The 21,620-nt window shown below is 37.3% G+C and overlaps 1 long non-coding RNA gene across 1 annotated transcript; it reads left to right on the top strand.

The window, feature by feature from the left end:
* The first annotated feature begins 1,497 nt into the window (after nucleotides 1-1,497).
* On the top strand, nucleotides 1,498-20,632 carry LOC140596658 (uncharacterized). The gene is made up of 4 exons (XR_011998564.1): nucleotides 1,498-1,789; nucleotides 4,292-4,413; nucleotides 18,200-18,315; nucleotides 19,380-20,632. It is a non-coding gene; the product is annotated as an uncharacterized lncRNA (long non-coding RNA).
* The last annotated feature ends 988 nt before the right edge of the window (nucleotides 20,633-21,620 follow it).

Below are 21,620 nucleotides of genomic sequence, written 5' to 3' on the forward strand. Positions count from 1 at the left end.
TTTTCACTCTATAGTCCAATGAAATTTTATTTTTTTTTAAAGATTTTACTTATTTATTCATGAAAGACACAGGGAGAGCCAGAGACACAGGCAGAGGGAGAAGCAGGCTCCCTGTAGGGAGCTGGATGCAGGACTTTATCCCAGGACCCCAGGATCACGACCTGTGTCAAAGGCAGATGCTCATCCACTAAGCCACACAGGTGCCCCAGTCCAATGAAATTTTAAATTATAAACTCTATGAATGTATTATTCAAAATAAATAAGCAAAAATTGAATTAAATTTTTAAATTTCTAAATAAAAAATAACTGGTATCCTCATATTTGAATCAGGATTATTTTCCTATACAAAAAAAAAATTCTAAATCATAAAGCTTCACACACATGAGGTTTATTTCTCACTCCCTAACGTTTGACACATGTTGGATGGCCCTGTATACCTAATACCCACAATAGCTGAAATTTGAGGCCTTCAAGGTTGGCTGCATTGGGAGATAGGTATGAAAAGATACATTGGCTCTAAACTGCCCAAGACCAGAACTAACACACATCATCTCTACAGTCATTGGCCACAACCAGTCCTATGGTCCCCAACTGACTACAGGAAAGGTCTTAAAAGGAAGAGCATGTGTGGAAAACCTGGAGGTCATCCCTGCACTTTCCTCCTTCAGTAAATTAGTTTTCAAACAAAGGTCTTATGGGGTGCCTGGGTGGCTCAATAGATTGAGTGCCCAGTTTGAGATTTCTGCCCAGGTGTCAAAATCTCAGGGTCGTGAGACCAAACCCCACCTCTGGCTCTGCTCTGAGCATGGAGCCTGCTTGGGATTCTCTCTTCCCCTCTGCCCTGGCCCCCGGCTAGCTCGGGCTCTCTCTCTCTCTCTCTCTCTCTCTCTCTCTCTCTCTCTCTCTCTCTCAAAACAAACAAGCAAACACCAATAGAGTTCTTAGCAGTTGTAAACCTCATACTTGATGTAACCTCTGTTTTATGTGGTTTGGTTTTACCGTATTAAAAAGTCATATTAATATTGCAAATAAAGACACATAGATGAGACCCCTAGGATGTCTTAGGACTCCCAGCTATGCCTTGCCTTAAATGTAGAAGAAGGAAATTTGACCAAGCAGTAAGGGTAAATGTACTGATGGTCAATCTAGATTTGGGTATCCCTTGAATGTTTGAGTTTAGTCATTTTCAGCCACGCCAGCCACAACTCAACAATAGTAGTCCACACAGTGGCTGGCTTGGGTTTGGGAGGCAGAGGAGCTCATGCTATCCATTTAGTCAGGATCCTTGTGCCAAGTTTTCCCGTGAACAGCTAGTGAGGGCCACTGAGTGCAATCTACCTCCACAGATTATAAAGAAAGTCTAGAAGGAAGCTAATGCAATGTTCTGACGTCTATTTTTATCCTGGAAAGAACTGTTTGTCTCTCAGTTCTGCTCTGAGTCTATTTTGCCAAACTGAGCTTTATTACTTTGCAGCGAGAGAAGTGAGGTCTCCCAAAAAGTCGAAAGAAAGCAATGAAATAGACACTCTACATTGTCCTTCCAGATCCTGTGGGATGAAGGGTAGACGTGAGTTAGCAACATAATTTAGTTTGTCTCCTTTTTGCAAAAGTGTTTATTTACCCGAAAGATTCCTGCATCCAATTCTAAAGCATGCCAGCTGCCTAAAAGAGAGGCTCAGAGAGGCAGAAAGCTTTGGTCATCGGGACCTGTATTGAGGGATTACTCCCCAGGAGAAGTGAAAAGAGGATTCTAGAAGAGATTGATCAGCGTTTCAGCAGAGGAACCAAAGTGAAGTGAAGTGTATCTTAACATGTCATTTTAATGAGGCATGAAAGTGACTGCAAGAGTAATGTGTGAACAGGGCATTTTGCCCCCCTAAATGCATTCTATTTTTGTTTACCTTATAATGAAAACACCACAGGGTCAGGGTGGGCTGTCACAAGCAGAATGTTGAGTCATGAGCACACCCTACTGGTTTGGTACGAGACAACGATAACAGACCATAGAAACTCTCAAAGATTTTTTTGACTTTTTTTAAAACTGTGAACATAACAAAGCATAATATTCTGTAATTTTAATGTCATACTAATTAATATGTACAATATGTACATCTTCATACAGATTAATATATATAATACATTTATTTCAAGAGAATCAAATCTTTTCTGAGGCTTCGGATGACTTCATATGCTTCCCTTCCCTCTTTCTCTATTTTTAGCATTCTTTTAACACTTTCAGCTCTCATTTAGTTTTGGCAGACTCTGGATGCACCCCTAGGAGGACCCTTTTGAAGTGAGTCGGTCTGATCCCGGATCCGCAGAGCCACCTGCAGATGTCACACTGAAACAGTGCTCCTGACACACCACCTGTTTTTCCTTGTTCTCCTTCAATTTCTGCTTTCATCAAGCAAATTCTTCAAACAGCTGGGTGGTGCCAACACATGGAGCCCCCTGGGGAGTACATTTTTTTTTCCACACTGGAAAACCAAACTTAATTGCTCAGTCACATTTGGAGTACTTTTTCCACTCCGCGGATACTTTACTCACGTTAGCTGTATTTGAATTAGAAAATCGCAACGTTTTCAGCCACACAAGAGGAACACAAATTAATCTAAGCATGAATTTTAGGGAAAGATCAATAGGTAGCCATAAGTATGTGGCTAAAAGAATGTGTCACGTGATCATTTCCAACTACTGTCTTCCTGACCAAAGACAGTTATTTAGAAAGAGATGCTGGGTGGATCACAGTGATGAACTAAGAGTTTGGGATTTATTCTTTTGCTTTGTTTTGTTTTGTTTTTCACCTAGTACTAGTGATCAAGCCTCCCTGGCTATTTTTATATCATGATTTTACTGCATCTCCATAGCAGTGCACTGAAATTTTATTATTACTATATTCTCAGGCTCCAGACATTAAGGGATGAGGAGCAAGTAACAAAATTCCTATAAGTAAACACAGGCAAAGAAAAACAAAATTATCATTCTACTTTCGTGTAACCCAATCTTTTGTTTTAGAGATCAGAAAACTATATGCATACCGTGGTACAAAAGGAATTTCTTCCCAACTTTTATATTGTTCAGGCATAAAAAAAAAAAGTTAGGACCAAATATTAAGCCTCTTCTAGGATAATAAAATAAAACTCAAAAAAATCTTGTGCAGGCACAAAATATAATTAATATTTGGCAATATTTGCCCTCCATATGTTTTTGGCTCACAGCTCACTCCGACCCAAAGAACTTCCCATCACATTATTCATTTTACAATAGCAACATTCCTTAATTTGAGGTTTACTCTTTCAAAACTTGGACTTACACTATGGTGTTAAAATTAAAATCTGCTAGACAATTGTATAAAAATGGCAAAGTAAATTCCGTGAGTCCAAGTGCTGTAGCTATATATTTCTGTTACCTCTCTGAAACCCAATATGCATTCTGCTAACATATAAATCTAACAAAACACAGTTTTGATTATATCCCTCAAGATCCTTTAATGGCTACAAAATTAAGTTTTAAAATCTTATCCTAACATGCCAGTCCTCTTCAGTCAACTTCTCCATCTCGGGCCCTTACAACCCCTGTTTGGACACCCCTATATTCCAGCCTAATTGAATTATTTTGTTTCTTTGACCATATCATATGCCTTTTTCAGTGTGACTCTGCTGGCATCCAAACACTACCACTGATCAAGTCAAATTTCCTTCAAATCACATTCAGTAACAGTGATGATAACAACGATGATAAGAGAAGCAACCAGCACTGGTGAGGGCTCATTGTGTGCCAAGCATTGAACGAAGCACTCCACGCACGTCGTATGAACTAAGCACTTTTCACGCGTGAGAGTTCATTCATTCCTCTTGGCAAGCCTAGGTGGTCGATCCTGCTGTTAAGGAGAAACTAAGATACCGTAATATGCAACTTGTCCAGGGTCCCGTAGCTTGTATGAAGAAGAACCCAGAAGGAAAATGACTTCTCCCTCATGAGCATTTCTTGATTTCTCAAATGCTGTAAACCAACTTCATCCAGATTCGTCAGGCAGAACTTGAAGGTTGTTTTGTAGAAATTGTAGTCATCAATCATTTTTAGCCAATGGGTAAGAAGCCAGTCATAGTTCTGTCCTGGAAACCCAATGAAGTCTAGTTCTCTGTCCTCTTAGAGATCCAGCTCCCTCCAAGCAGGGAAGCTTCCCTTTAACCAGAACAAGATTCCAGAAGTAAAATTGCTTTCCTTAACACCACCTGAATTTTTCTGTGTTGCTGTTTAGATACATTGACTTTTTTTTTTTTTAATTTAGCTGGAATAGCAGTTCCTAGAACGTGATTCCCTAGGAGAATCTGCAAGATCAAAACTATTCTGTAATAATAGTCTGCCTTTTATCAGTGTTTCAACATTTACACCGATGGTACCAAAGCAGTGGTGAGTAAAACTGTTGGAGCCTTAGCACAAATCAAAGCAGTGGCACGAAACTACACCAGAATCTTGTGTTCTTCCAGCAGTTGCCCCAGAGCCTGTGTTCTTGACGCCAGTGCATTCACAGGGGATAAAGTTCCATTTAAGAATGTCCTTGAGAAAGCATAACATTTATTGATTTTATTAAACCTAGACCCTGAGAACATGTCTTTTGAACATTCTGTGGGCAAAATGGAAAATTTCTATTAGTTACATACCAAAGTACAATGGCTGACTCAAGGTAAAACACTTGGGTGATCAAATTACAACCAAACTAGTTTTTTTGTTTTGTTTTGTTTTGTTTTGTTTTGTTTTGTTTTGTTTTGTTTTAATGGAACACTATTTTTACTTGAAAGAGGAACTAAAAGACAAAATATGGTTATTCAACCTTGAGTATTTGGCAGGCATGTTCCCCAAACTGAATGAAGTGAGCCTGCTCCTTCAAAGAAAGCAATTGACAATATTTGTTGTCAGTGATAAAATTGGATTTTCAAGCAAAACTTAACATTTTAAGACTTTGATTTCTTTACCATATTGGCAGTTTCCCAATATTTACAAGCTTTCTCATAATATTAGTGTTATGTTAATGACTGTGCTTTTTCTTTTTATTGTAAAATAAAGTGAGTTAACATTTGTAAGATCTGCATGAGTCAGTGCACCAGTGTTTCATAGTGACCAATGCACAATGTTACAAAATCATGCATGGATAAAAGATCCATTTGAAGTGCAAGATAGGCCAACAGATTTTAGTGGAACAGAATACAAAATGTTCATGGGTTTCATTTCAGATTCCACATTGCAATGAATCTTCAATAAACTGCCGTTTCTTATGCTGTGATGTAATACCAAAAATATACAACCAAATTATCTGCAAAAATGTTAAACTACTTATTTTTTCAGCTTCATAAGTCAGATGAGTTATGAAATCAGGATTTCTTTGTATACTTCCACCAAAACGATATATTTCATAGACCAAAGCAGACACATGTGAGAATCGTGGCCTCTTCTAATAATCCAGACATCTGACTAAAGAGATTTTTCAAAAATGTAAAACAATGTTAAGCTTCCCAGTCTTTTTAAGAATGAAGTTATTTTTCACAAATGTTATGTATAACGAAATATTTTATCACCACTTTAAAATTGATCAATAAATATTTTAATTTTTTTTACTTTCAAATTCATAATATACATTCTTACAGGATTTTCAATAAATTTTAAGAGGCACATGGATTCTGAGACTAAGGTCTGAGCCAGGTTGTCATCTTTCCTTAGAGACTACACCTTGCTGGATTCTTATACACTATTCTCCAAAGGATGAATATGCATAGGAAACACACTAATCCACTATCTTTTGTGTGTGTGTAAGATTTATTTATTTATTCATGAGAGACACACACAGAGAGAGAGAGAGAGAGAGAGAGAGAGAGAGAGAGGCGGAGACAGGCAGAGTGAGAACCAGGCTCCTCGTAGGAAGCCCAATGAGGGACTTGATCCTGTATCCTGGGATCACGCCCTGAGCCAAAGGCAGACGCTCAACTGCTGAGCCACCCAGGCGTCCCCACTAATCCACGTATCTTGAGTATATTTAATTTTACCAGTGAGCACCCAATTTAACAATCACTGTTGTAATTAGAAAATATCAAATTTGCAAATTAAAATCATTTCTGACATTCACTATGTGATTAAAAAAGCCTCATGTGCTGACCAAGAGGGAGACATGAGCATACAAAGTAACTGGAACATGGACTTTCTCAGCAGAATTCCAGCTGACGACACCTGGAGTTTGAATTCCCTATTAGAATTCAGAATTCAGCAACTGAGTTTTAACTTAATCATAATAAGAATCAGGTAATACAATACCATCTATGCTGAAGTATTTAAAGTAAAACTATAGACATTTTAATGCCCAACCAGATGCCACTTGTCATTGAATCTTCTAGTTCTTTTTATGTGTCTCTTTCAGGATACGTAGTTATAAAACCTCCCAATTCTTAGTTAGAAGCTTTGTGTGCATTTATTCTATTCCCTAGTCTCTTCACAAATTCTGACATATTACCTATCCCACGACTGCAAACTATAATTAGGTAAACCAGATACGAAGAAGCAAGAGAAAATTAACTATGAGTGCTTGCTAGCAGGAAGCTGGGCAGATGGAACATGTAATTTCAGGAATACACAGAGATCAACAGTAAATAGTAAAGAAGAAATGAATATTCCAATGATAGATGAAATACAGCAACAAGTATCCAGGAGCAGATATACTTAGCCACATATACGTAGGATAACAAACATTCAAAGATAGTCTACGTAAAGACCTTGTAACTCAGCAGGAACAGGAACTCGGGGGTAGGACTGGAGTCCTGAGAGTGAAATAAAATAGAAAGTGGAGTTCATAATCTTAGACACATTTGACCATTAATGAGTTATGAGTTTAAAGACTCAGGAATAGGGGAACAAGACAATATTCCAGTTACCAGTCTATCAGGATACATAATTAATAAATATATAATTTTTATTTTGGTTAAGAGATGAATTTAAACATACCGGAAATTTCACTCTTACTATATGAGCCTGCAAATAAAGTAGCAATGACTTTGATATAATGTGGATAAATAGAATCAGTAACAAGGAAGGACAGCTTCAGAACTGTAACTCTTAAAAGCATTTGGGAGAAAATAATTCAAACCCAAGCACAATTTCGGAGTTGAAAAGAAAAAAAAAAAAAAAGGCTGGATTTTAATCCTCGCTTGACCATCTTCTAAAAATATAATATTAAAAAAAGGGGATAGCAATTTCTCTCAAACTCATTTTTAACATGGAAGATAATATCTTTGCATTAGTTTAGTTTGGAGTATTGGATATTATGTGTATAAAAAGCATAGTACAAATAAAGTATGTTAGTTGTTTATTAATTTTAACAATAAAGGTCATTGATTTTGATAGCAACAGGATTTTAAAAACTAGCTATTATTGTCATTTCCAAGAAGAAAATATATTTCCATGTGCCATGGCAGCAAGAAACAAATATATAAAAAAAATCATTAAACGTTACATTGTTAAAAGTGTATTTTAAATGGAAAGAGAAAGTGCTAATGGTAGTGCAAAAAAAATTGTTATGTTTCTCATAACAAATATGCTCAGGGGTTTTATTAGCATGCAACAAAGGCTTCAAAGAATTTGGAAATGTTGAGCAACCAAAATTCAGAAATATGGATAAATTTCTGAATAGAAGTAGAGGCAAAGAAAAAATTATTTAAAAGTTTATTTAAAAGTCTACAAAATTAAGTCTGAAAAAGATACAAAGTGTAAGATAGATGAATTTTATTTCCTTAGATTTTCCACATGACGAATTTATACTAATCTATCGATGAATTAAAAATTAAATAATTTCCAATGTCTCCTGTACTTTAACTTGGAATAATACATAAATCTTTGAATAAATCTGATTTATTTCTCTACAAGATAAAGTCATTAAAAATTTTTTTTTAAATAATGCTGTCCTGAAATTCAAAGAACTTTGAGGTATGTTATGAGACTACTTATAAATATTTTAATCCCTATTGTACTACAGTATCTTGACAGAGGTATTTCATATTGTCCTAGTTCTTCTCCCCTCCCTCAAAAATGATTATCACATAGATGACAGAAATAAAAACACCTAACCTGTGAGGATGACCACATGATTACCTAATCTGAATTGAAGAAGAGAAATTCTTCATGGTAAGTTGAAATGCTCTAAGCCAGCTGTCTTCAAACTTTGGAATGCATACACCCAGGTATACGTTAAGTCTTCCCGTGGGGTATCAAGACATGAACTTCCAAATTCTCAACTTCCATGTGCTTAAATTACCACACGCACGTACACTGTCTTAAATTGATCCTCCTGAGAATACACTTTTAATTGAGCTTCAAGACCTTCTGTCCAATCTCTCTCTCAAGATGGTACTTGCTCATCTCGGAGTTACTGCAGTCCATTTTCTGGGGTGTAAAAACTTCTGGGAAGCCAAACAGAGGTATAAAAATATTATTATTGGTGTTGAGAAAGGAAATGATTAATGACTGGTAATAAATCTTTTCATAAGTCAGGTAGTTTACAATTCTTTGTTTTGAACAAAATTAAGGCAAGACCCAACTGGTAGTGATCTATTATCAAGATGGTTTCTAATAATCTGTGATTTGGAATGATAACTAGGAAGGACTGCAAAGAATTATGCCAAATTCTAATAATAAAACTTCTTCTGTTTCTACCTGCTTATCTACGTGATAAGGTTTCTGAACATGTACATCTAAGCTAACAAAAAAGATATAATTAGAATTCTATTTGAACACTGTCTAAATCCAGCAACAAGGAATATTTAGATACATAAATTAACATTTAAAAGTTCCACCCAGTAAAAGACTTATAAAGAGATGCACTACCAAATTTCTGAATTGTATATTTAAATACTATCTTTCAAAAATTTAGTATATATAAAAAGTTATCAATGTCATAAAAATAAAACTATAGTGAAGATCCAATTCAGAAAAAAAATCATTTATCAGAGATTTACAACCACAGGAAAGTCTAAAATTGTATATTCTAATTATGCGTAATGTACATGTGTTCTTTTTACATGGAAGTATAAGATGATCAGCAAAAGGCATTCAAACATAAATATATTTTCTATATTTTTAAAATACATAATGGTTCATAGCAAATCGCTATGGTATTTAAATTCCAGGAGATGCAATTCAAAAAATGAAGTAGCAGTTTCAATTTAGTTATGCTCATTTACCATATGATGGAAGTTTTTTTTTTAAGTTTCAATATTTATGTTTATAATGAAAACTTTAAAATGGTCAGTTAAATATGAAGTTATCCATAGTTTCACAAAATCCCTTAAGAGGTCCGTGAATAAAAGTTTGAAGTAGAGCGCTCTAGTCTAAATCACAGATACCAGAAGATATTCGAGACTGATACTAAAACCTCACATTGATCACTACAAACAAGGAGGAAAATAGTTGCTTTTTTATTTTGTTTTTTGCTTTTTGTTTTTTGTTTTTCAGTTCAGTGACAATGTCTGGTCTCTGTCACCTCACCACAAAAGATTTATGATTTTGAATGAATAATCAGCAGTGACCATAATTTGTTTTTAGAAAAATTCTCTTTGAAATTTACCTTGATCTTGATAAATTACTGCAGGTTGATCTATATGGGAAAAACTGGCACCAAAAGCTGCAACTGCTTTGAGAGGGGCTTTATGTGATTATTAGATTTCAAAGCCATGGAGCTGTTGCTAATCTTCAAGAGCTCTAAACACGATTGTTTGTGAACACCTCCTTCTTCCTCTAATCTTTCCTCTCTCCCATGTTCTCCAATGCCATCTAAAATACCCATTGACTTCCTTTGAATCAGAAGTTTTAGCAATCTGAATGCCATGTATTTCAAATAATTCATCTAACAGTGTGAAGCATTGGGTAGTACAACTGCTGAGCACCCAGGCATAGTAAAGCGTATCTCCTCTAAGCACTTAAAAATCAGACTGACTATAAAAGTCACATCAAGTGTTCAATAAATTTTTCCATAGCATTTGACTATTTCAGGAGCGCAGTAAGAAGTATAATACTTTCCTTTTCAGAGCACTGACATTTATTACTTTGTACAAATTGAGTATCTGAAACCCAGAAAACCACTGCAGATACAGTAGAAAAAAAAAGTCAATCGCTTTTCTGATTGCTTTAATAAAAGTTATAGTGATTCTTTATATTTAACATCTGTACAACCAAAAAGTGTGTGTGTGTGTGTGTGTGTGTGTGTGTGTGTGTAAATGGGACCTCCAGCTGCTCTTAGATTGAAGGAATCTCCATGGCATCAGCAGACAGGAATGATATTTCATTCACCCGTTGGCCATGGTAAAGGAATCAACAAGATCCACATGGTTGTTCTGGGTGTTAAAGTGTGTCTGCTTTGTAATCGTTGTCTGAGACCCAAGCTCTTGCTTTATAGTGCTTAAATAATTGATTTCACCCAGCCTTCAGTCAGAGTTAGAAAACCCCAAATATTTTCCCATTAATCCTTAGAGTCGGGCACTGCTTAGTTTCAAATTCATGGATTCATGGGAAATCATAGAGTTTACAAAGAAATTCATTTTGGCTGGGAACAAAAATAAAAGCTTCATGTGGATGATTTCTTAATGTGTTGAACCAGAGCTACAGGTCGATGTGGCAAAACAAGAATATTATTAAACTCACGAAAGATGTGAGTTTGCTGGTCTATTGCTGTGTAGGTTATTTCGTGTGTAAGTCATTGTTATTTTTTTAAATAAGTAAATTTACCAAAAAGAAGAGAGATCTAATAAAAACACAGGAAATTAGCCACATGCTATAAAACATTAGATAACTGGCCCTTCAGATCAGTAACCCCCTGATGAAGAACTCAAAGGTGAAAAAACATTCTGAATGTTGGAGCCACCAAAAGAAGTAAATTTAATGGGAATATATTCCTGGAAGGAAAGCATTCAGAGTGTTCTGTCGACTGCTCTAACCTATGAAATTCTAATTTTATTCACTGTTGGAATTAAAGGTAGATATATGTTTATTCACAACAGAAATACAAACTTAACTTTCATTGTATTTGAGTATTTGACGTTCTGAAAGAATTTGAAGCAGGTCACAAACTAAAGCACGGTATGAGATAAATCACTTAAAGATAAATATAACACAGTTTTTTGAAGAAAACTGGAATAACTGCTCTAAGACATCTGAGTTGAGTAGATTACCATACTAAGGCAATAAATTTGGCTGTAAGGCTTTTGACTGCAAACCAAAGGATGGGAAACCTACTGTGTTGCATTGTTTCCACATTTTGCCATTAGAGAGTATAAAAACTCACCTAATGACACTATTTCTCCTAGAATGAAAATTGTGTGTATATACTGTAGCCAGCCATATGGATGTTGTGTACTTGTAGACACGTGCAATAGGCACAAAGGTGGTGATAGATGCGTCAAGATGTCAGACGCAACAAGCTCTATAGGATACAGCATGGATAGTAATTTAGTTCCAATCATTATTAAACTATATATTAATGCTTACAGGAAGCATAAGCCCATCAACATAACATCCTGTAGAACAAAGAATTTTCTGAATTTTTAAAAGAGAATCTAGGACACCTGGGTGGTTCAGTCAGTTAATTGTCCAACTGTTGATTTCCACTCAGCTCATGATCTCAGGGTTGTGAGATTGAGCCCCAACATGAGCTCTGGACAGAGCACTGGACAGAGAGTTTGCTTGAGATTCTCTCTCTCTCTCTCTCTTTCTCTTTCTGCACCCCCTCACACTCTGGCACACACTCTCTCTCTCCCTCTCTAACATAAAATAAAATAAAATAAAATAAAATAAAATAAAATAAAATAAAATAAAATAAAATAGTAAAGTAAAATAAAATAAAATAAAATAAAGTAAAATAAAATAGATTGCTATGCTGCTGAATTTAGTACAAAGTGGGTAGGGAAGAAATGATTCACTTTTCTAAAATTGGCTTGGAAATTTTGACAAGTACGTTTTAATTTTAGTGTTTCTCCTTAAGATCATTCCACAACTATGTGGAAACCTGTCATGACAGATTTTAGAAAAAGGTATTTTTTTTTATTCCGGTATAATTAACATACAATATGCTATTAATCTCATGTATACAATATAGTGATTCCATACAATATAGCGTTCTATACAACACTCGGTGCTCATCACAAGTGCTCTCCTCAATCCCTATCACCTATTTCACCCATCCCCCTTCTGGCATCCACCAGTTTGTTCTCTATAGTTAAGAGTCTGGTTTTTCAGTTTGTCTCTTTTTTCTCCTTTTTAAAAAAAAAAGATTTTTAATGCTATAATCTGTGGTCATAGCTCTGATCTGTTAAATCTTATACATAAAACTGTGAGGTGATAAGCTTTAGTACCCACATTATCAGGTTTATGTATGTATATAAAAAAATTAGAAAGATCATCATATAGCCTATTAAAACGCTTCTTCGTCGACCCCAGGGTAGCTCCTTGCAGAATGAGCAGAGGTGATCTCTTTCCCCTTTGTACACACGCCTGAGCAGAGACCTGATGGAAGAGTTATTCTCACAGGGATTCCAAATGATAAATCTTTGTGTCACTTTATGGTGTAAATTATATGATTGGTTCAATGCCTTGCCTTTTTATAATTTTTTCCTTAACTTAGCAAGAAAAAGATCACTATCTGTTTTTAAGTTAATGGAATTTTTGCATGGGAAGATTTATGTAATGGAAGATAAGAAGAAATATGTGGGGTTTTTTTAGCAATACTTGGTGAGAAAAGACAGAAATCAATTACTTTATTAAAAAAAAAAAACAGTTTCCATGTTGCAAAGAAACATACATTGTAAGCCGATGGAACAGCATGTCCATTGATTTTCCCGGGGTGATGATTGATTCCAAGAAGGAGACCCTTTTGGAGGTACAGCCTCTGTACAGGACTCAAGAGCACAGGTCGCGTCTCTAAAAGACCTACCCATTTATATCTTTCTCAGTCTTCTGGCAGCCGCACTACAACTGTGTAATAATGGCTTCAACAACATAATCCTTTAAAGAAAATGAGGGCACTTGAGATTTCCTGAGATCTAAATAAAAAAAAAAAAGAAAAAGAAAAGAAAATCTGGCACACAATACCACACCTTTAAGCTCAAAAAAAAAAAAAAAAACCAACCAAACAAACAAAAAACTAACAACCTACAACAACAAAAACCTTTATCACAGTTTTTTTAAATCAGAATTTTTACTTTTTTTTAGTGGGCTCCACACCCAGCACGGATCCCAACGGGGGGCTTGATTTCGCAACCCTGAGATCAAGACCTGAGCTAACATCAAGAGTCAGACACTCAACCAGCCACCCAGGTGCCCCAGAATTTTTACTTTTTTTAAAAAGAAAGTACAGATTATCACTTTGCCTCAAGTGTTTGGCAGAGATACAGAATCACTGAATCATTTATTCAAACACTATTTCTTGAGCACTCCCTTAGCAGCATGCCAGGCACCAGGAGGACACTTGGAAGATAGGATGGAACAAAACAAATTATCTTCACGGGGCTTATTCTCTAGGGATAGGACAAACAATAAACAGCTATGCATGATGTTAGATTATGAGCAGTGCTAGCAGAAAGGATAAAGCAGTAAAGGAGGATGAGATGTACTGGGAGTTGTGTGAAGGTTGCAATTTTCCATGGGTGGATGGAGGAAGGCAGCCCTGAGAAGGCATCTAGGGAGTCAAGAGGGAACCTGCTGGTGTATTCCAAGACCATCATAGAAGCCAATGTAGAAACGAATGGTGACAGAAAGATTCAGATTCTTTTAATTTTCTGAGACATTAAATTTTATTTAGGGGCACCTGGGTGGCTCAGTCGGTTAAGTGACGGACTGGATTTTGGCTCAGGTCATGATCCCAGGGTCCTGGGACCCAGCCCTACTTGGGGCTCCATGCTTAGTGGGGAGTCTGCTTGAGACTCTAACTCTCCCTCTCCCCACCCTTCCCCCTGCTTGTGCGCACTCTCTCTCTCTTCCTCCCTCTCTCAACTCAATAAAGAAATCTGTAAAAAATTTTTTTTTATTTAAAAGTAGAGGAAAATAAACTTGATTTTTGCTGGTGAAGTGGCTATATTTTTAGTGGCAGGAAATGCTATGTCTCTGAAAGCGGTTCTCTCATCTGGAAAGCTGGAACAGAGGTAGCTATTACCTCACGTGTCGTTCTTCTCTCTTACACCTCAATAGTTTTTTAGGAAGAACAGATGGGGAATTGGTAGGTTTCGATACTCAGAGTGATTTTTGCTCTATAAAAAAGACCATTGTCAGAAATTGCAAAAACCAATGTAAAAAACAGGAAAACATATTCAATTGATTAAATCTGCAAATATGGAGATAGATTTGACTTCTACTACTAGGAATAAATGTGCTACAGTCCCTTCTTGGCAGTGTGAACCCATTTCATGAGCAGAATGTCAAGCAACTTTTCATAATAAAGTACACAATCCAAAGATCCTTTCTTCCTAAATGCACAAACTCTTCCAACCCCGTGATGTTGGTCATCAGCGTATTGTAACAAAGAAGCATTTATTTATTTTCCTCACTCCTCCATCCCTCCCTACCTGCAAAGAACAGGCCAGCCTGCAAACTTATTCCTTATAAATGCACAGGATATTTTGTTAAGCAATACCCAGAAAAGCCAAATGAAAAAAAGGAAAATCAGTAAATTTAACAATAAACAATGAGCATTAAACCACATGGCAAAAGGAGACAGGAGTATGCAGAAAATGCACATGGAAAGAGAAGCTACCTCATCACTGGATGAAATGATCTCATCTAGACACTTTTTCACAACAAATTTGGAGTTCTGAGCCCAAAAACAAACCTCATAAATAGTAAGTGTTGCAAAATGTAAGATGACGGGACCAAAGGAATCTTCCCATTTTTACTGAAGTACCATTTACACATAGACGGTCTATACTTTCTTTTTCATACAGCTTATTTTCTTTCCCTCTTCATGAAGGAGCATGTACTTGTGGTGGCTTTTAATCTTAGGGAAAGCAATCAATGTACAGGGATCTCTGTTCTAAACTAAGATTATTTTGCCAGATGTTAAGCAGCTCTCACTGACTTTTTTTTAATTCAACCATGAACACATCATTTTGCACCTAATTTAACAGGGCTCTAAAGGAATCAGAATCTCCTATCTCCAAATATAAACATATTTTAATTGCAGTTCTTGGAGATGCTTCGGTTTCCATGCTGGGTACCTGCAACCCAATGCTTTCAAGTTAAGCTTGCCATTTCCAAATTTGTTCATAAAAGAAAAACTGGATGGTTAAAATCACCTTGCAGGTGTTTCATTATTCCACACCACATCCAATAAGAAGACCGTCTAAATTTCAGATAAATTCCACTCAGAGTAACCAAATCATAAATATATTTTCATTATTTTGCTATTCAGTGACTCAGATATGCTATTATTCAACTTATTTTAAGGACTTTCCAAGTGTATTGTTTTTCTGAACTGTTTAAGTGGTTCTAAAATATTTTCTCCGAGCTGAGACCTGTAATTAAGGACTTAATTTAAGAAAATTTGTTGTGTTATATCTACTTATGTTGAATGTGGTTTATAACTAATTTTGGATTCATTGGAGATTTGCATATCAAAAAATAGTGAATTGAAAGAAATATTAGCTGTATTTAAAATATCTGAATGATATTCTTTTTCTTAAGATTTTATTTATTTATTCATGAGAGACACAGAAAGAGAGACAGAGCCACAGGCAGAGGGAGAAGCAGGTTCCCTGTAGGGAGCCTGATGCGGGACTCGATCTCAGGACCCCAGGATCACAACCTGAGCTGAAGGCAGATGCTCAACCGCTGAGCCACCCAGGTGCCCCTGAATGATATTCTTAATACAAAATCATCTTCTATGCTCCTCTCATTGGTGCTCGTTTTTACCGCATACAATTTCCAATCTGAGTTCTGAGATGGGGCTGGGGCTGGGATTTCGGCCTTCTTATAAGCTAGCACAGCAGCCTGTCCGTGTTTCATGGACGCATTTCATGGACACTGACCGATGACCCAAGTCTCCTGGGTCAGAGACAAGGGAGCAGCAGAGCAAGGAGCTTGGGCATTAGGTTTGCAGTGATTCCTCACATCCACCGGGTCCCACGGTGCACACAGAGAGCCCGGTCTTAGGCTCGGTGGGTTTGCATCCCAGCTGATCAACACGGCCTGGGAGATGGAGCACAAAGCAAGCCTGCTCCTTGTCCCTGAAGGACGAGCCTCGCCCCAGGAAATGGGCCACGTGGAGAGTGGTCAGGGCCTCTCATCCTCGGCAAACTCAAGCAGGTGGTACCCACAGGATGCTCGGCACCCTTGGGGGTGCCTCTACCAACTGATATTTGAGTGAAGTTTGATTCAAAAAATCCTGATTGAGATCGATTTCTATTCAATTGAAGAAAATCTATTCCTATTCTTTCTGTCTGTCTGTCTCTCTCTCACATGCACGTACCTCTTACACTGACTTAAAATCAGCTGAAACCTAAAGCTTAAGGAATAAACCCCACACAGCCTACCTGTTCCAAGTCAATCAGACGACATCAGCGACAGAAGCAAAGGTGGTATTTTGTGTGTGTTCAATTCTTTGCTCAGAAACAGAATGCTACATGGATTGAGCAATTTTGGAACGTTGCCCCCTGTCCTTTTGGACTGAACTGAGGGCACCTCCTTCTCCATGGGACACCAAAATACAAAAGCTACAAATCTCCAGCGTTATGATGATAAACCATATTTAAAATGGTGAAAGCTGAAAGGGAGGCCGAGCATGAGAGCCTCCTAACTCTGGGAAAAGAACTAGGGGTGGTAGAAAGGGAGGTGGGCAGGGGGTGGGGGTGACTGGGTGACGGGCACTGAGGGGGGCACTTGATGGGATGAGCACTGGGTGTTATGCTATATGTTGGCAAATTGAACACCAATAAAAAATAAATTTATAAAAAGTAAAAAATAAAAAATAAAATGGTGAAAGCTGCTAGCACTTTAAACAAAATATTGCTTGTCTGTCTGTCTGGACAGTCTGTCCAGACTAATCTGGCAATATTTTTACAAATTAAAAATAAAGTCCTATATTACTTTACCTCAGTCTATAGAGGTAAAAGTGTTCACACTTATCTGATGATAAAATGCACATGTTTTTCTGTGACATTTGGGCTAAATACTGTGTGGCTCATGATCTTATATTCCAGCGGGGCCTGTGTGATTCCTGGTTTGTGCTTTAAAGCATCACATGCAAAAGAGAATGGCAGCGACAATAGGAAAGCCTAAGCAAGGAACGACATTCTGTTAAAAAAGAGGTCTTAGGTTCAGTCTATTTACCCACATTTGGAAGGTTTTACAAATATCTCCTTGAAGGACAGTTTGCCTCTTAAGAGAATTAGAAAGATGAGGTTTATAAAGTGCATCAGAAATAATAAAATTATACGTTAAGTGGCAATTTTTAACTTCAATACATGCATAAATGTCTACTGTAGGCTTTAGAGACTGGATAATATATTTAACCAAGCCTAACTGTAGCCAAGCATTTCCAAAAGTTGTAACTGCAGTAACTGTAGAAAAGGTCTGGAAAAGAGCCCAGACAAATGGACCCCTTTAACATTAGCCATCCCAAAATGTCCTTTCAATCTTAAGAGAGTATAGATGGTTTCATTAAAGGGAGAAACAAAATCAGGGTAAAAGAAACTTATCCATAACGTTACTCCAACCAGCACTTCATGCAGATGATTTTAATTTCATTAGACCAAGAAACTGCAGCAATGACACCACCTTTTAGGTAGTTTTGCTAGTTCTTTTGGTTTGCTTACTGAAACTTGCCATCTACGTATCCAGGGAGCATTAATTACACCACTGAGTCTTGAAGCTAGAGCAAAAGAAAAGATTGAAACGAGGTCTCTGTTTCCAGGAGTTCCCATTCCAGTGTTGAAAAAACTTCCAAAAGCCACTAACGACATCAAATGTGGCAGGACACCTGTTAGGTGCAGTTGACCACCACCGTGTGCCTAGGCTCTGAGGACTTGAACTCCCTACTAGCTCTAGGGCCAGCACCTTTGGATAACACACTCACTTGTTCTGAGTTATTCTACTACAATTAAATCAGGTGAGTTGACATTTTCCCTTATTTCCCACACTTGCATACCAGAAAGTCACACCTTTTTTTTTTTTTTTTTTTTAGAATATCGTAAGGACTCAATAATGCCTCCAAAAAACGAAGTCAAAGTCCTTACAGTCCCAAGGGTTTTGGCACAACTTGGATGCTTTGATGTGTGATTCTTAAAAGGAAATAGAGTGGTAAGTGCCTATCATGTAAGCTACCATTTATTGAGTGTAGACACCATGCTAGTCCTTTTACGGGTTTTTTTCCACTTATGCCTTAAAACACTGCTATACGAGAGGCACAACTGGGATTCCTATTTGGAGGTGACACCTACGCTAAGAAGAAATTAGATAATGCCCCCAAATACACATCAGTCCTGAGAGGAGTAGGATTCAGACCAAGGCTTCACTGTCTCTTAGCTGTGTGATTTTGTCACAGTTAACTAAATGGGCTAAGGATTCCTTAACAAAGTCCCACAAACTCGGTGGCTTGAATAACAGAAACTTCCTATCTCACTGTTCTGGAAGCCAGAAGTCCCAGATCGAAGTGCTGGAGGGGTTGATTCCTTTCAGGCGGAGTGTAAGGGAAAATCTCTTCTGTGCCGTTCTCCCAGCTTCTGGTGGTTCCCTGGCAATTTTAGGTGTTCCTTAATCTCTAGATCTCTGTCTTCCTCTTCACAAAGCATTCACCCTGTACACAAGTCTGTGTCCAAATTTCCTCTTTGATAAGGACACAACCATACTGGATTACGGGCCCATCCTACTCTTGTATGACCTCTTCTTTACTAAACACAACCGTAATGACCCTATTTCCAAATATGGTCCTATTCTGGTTGGTCCTTCAAGATACGAATTTGGGGAGGATGCATTTCAATCCATAACACCACCCAAAATAAAGTGTGTTCACAGAAATTAAATGGAATAGGAACAGCTCCCCCTAAAATTTCACAGTGCACTACTCACTACTCATCATGAAACTTCCCTCTGTTTTTTAAAAAAGATTTATTTATCTATTTATTTATTTATCTATTTATTTATTTATTTATTTATTTATTTATTTATTTATTTATGAGAGAGGGAGAAAGAGAGAAAGAGAGAAAGCCAGTGGGGGTTGGGCAGAGACAGAAGGAGACAAGCAGACTCCCTGCTGAGGGCAGAGCCTGAAGGGGATGGATCTCACAACCCTGAGATCAAGGCCTGAGCAGAAACCAAGAGTCGGGTGCTTAACTGACGTGAACTTTTTCTCTGCTTTAATTCAGCAAACCACAGATTGCAAACTCAAAAACATACAGGTGGATAATGATAGGCACGGAGCTGAGGGGTGCAAGTGAGTAGACATGGATTGTACACATGAAACATGTGGCCGGCGGTGAAGCAGGAACACGCGTGTCCCGCCCTCGGAGGGAGCTGCTTCCCAGTGCTAACCAATTGATGCCATAAAGAGAATTCTTCAAGACTTTTTGGGAATTCTTATGTTTATGTGTAATCACCCATACTAAACATAGATTCATACTAATCACCTACTCCACACACACACACACACACACACACACACACTCACCACACTGAACCACTATATAAGTTGGCAGATTCCAGTCCATAGTTCTGTAATTCCTGGTCCCATGTGCACATTTTCACCTCAAGGTTCTCCTCAGGCTGCAAGTGCGCTGTATGGAGATACTCCTGGGATCTCTTCTCTCTGCACAGTCTTTCTTGGCAATCTCAGGCCTCAAGATCAGCTCTCAAAATTTAACTTTTAAATGTTCTTTTACCCTGGCTTTTGGCCTGTGGTTCAGTCATACATTTCCAACCACTAGCCAGTTGGAATTCCCAACCTCAAACGAACTAATTATCTTCCACGAAGGATACCATCACTGCCCACATCACTTTCCACATCATGGGAAGCTATGGAAGCTCTGGCTTCCATCTTGTAACTTCTGTATCTAACAAATGATAAATCTGTTCCAGAGCCCCTTTCCAAGAGTTGGGAAGTTAAATAATGCTCACACAGATAATCCTTTATGTGACTTGAATGTAAATTCATCCTACTTTCTAGAGCAGCTAGCAACCCGGAGAGAAAATTAAAATGCCAACCAATCTTCACTGAGTGTTTTTGCAGTATTCCTAAGCAATTCAGTTGGCAGTCCCATGAAATTCTGGGAGCCAATAATGTATTTTGTCCTGTACGCAAAGCTGGTGATTTAAATCTTTAAACATTAAGCCTTTTAATGCTTCCCAAGAAGTTGGCCCCGCTAAACAGCACACACATGCACAGAAATACTAACCAACTAATAAACAAACTGATATTCACTCCCAGGAAAATAGAAAATGTTTTGAAAAAAAAGATTCTAACATCTATTCTGCGTTCTGCAGCAGAAATGGGTTATGTGGATCTGTTCGTGTGTCCAATGTCCTTGAATGGAAAATTGATTTCTTCCCAATCCCACTAACTATTGAGTAAATACTAAGAGTATTGTTTGAATAGGAATTAAACTATTCTCATTTCAGTGCACTGATGATTCTCCCTTTAACTCTGTGCCATTTCGCCATCCCTGCTAGCAGCACATCGAATTAGCCCTTAGCTGAAATGCTCAAAACATCTCTTAAGCTGACAATATGAGCATTTTTGGTGGTCCTGAGGTTAACTTTGTTCCATAGAAATGATAGGCAGAAACAATCTTTATACTTTTAATTGATATTTATAACAATTACAAAGACTGAAGTTCCCCTGGAGATTTTAAATTTGGTTTATAAATATTATTACATTTTACAAGGATTTTTAACCCTTAATTAATTAAGTACTCTAAGGTATTTCTATATGTCATTTATAAATGAGGTAATTCTTAAGTTCTGTTAAGTGTTTTTTTTTTTTTTTTTTTAAGTTGTATTTATTTAAGTAATCTCTAGATCCAACATAGGGCTTGATCTCAAGACACTGGGATCAACAGTCACATGCTTTTCCGGCTGAGCCAGCCAGGCACCCCTAAATGCTTTTTTTTAAAAGATGTTATTTATTTATTCATGAGAGACACACAAAGAGAGGCAGAGACACAGGCAGAGGGCGAAGCAGGCTCCATGTGGGGAACCCAACGCAGGATTCGATCCCAAGACTCCGGGATCACAACCTGAGCCAAAAGCAGACACTCAAGAGCCACCCAAGAGCCCCTAAACGTTTTTAATATTAGTTGCAAATTTACTTTTAACTTGAAATCACAAATAGAAATTAGTTTTTCAAGTGCATATTTTAAAACCGCTTATAAGATACCTAAATATCTTAGGTAATTACAATACTCAAAATACACAGATTTTTGCTGAACAGCACTAAAAGATAAATATGAGTGTGGCTTTATTAGGCCTCTAATACCTAATCCCAAATCTGGGTCAAAAATATTTACCAATTAAGGAAAAAAAAATAGTGTCTTTGCACATTAAGGTTGCCTCTTCTAGTGTTGCAGTTGCTCATCATCCAGAAATTGTAGCAACCTCAAATATCTTTGCTT

This window comes from Vulpes vulpes, unplaced genomic scaffold, assembly GCF_048418805.1.
Source record: "Vulpes vulpes isolate BD-2025 unplaced genomic scaffold, VulVul3 Bu000000636, whole genome shotgun sequence".
Classification (NCBI taxonomy): domain Eukaryota; kingdom Metazoa; phylum Chordata; class Mammalia; order Carnivora; family Canidae; genus Vulpes; species Vulpes vulpes.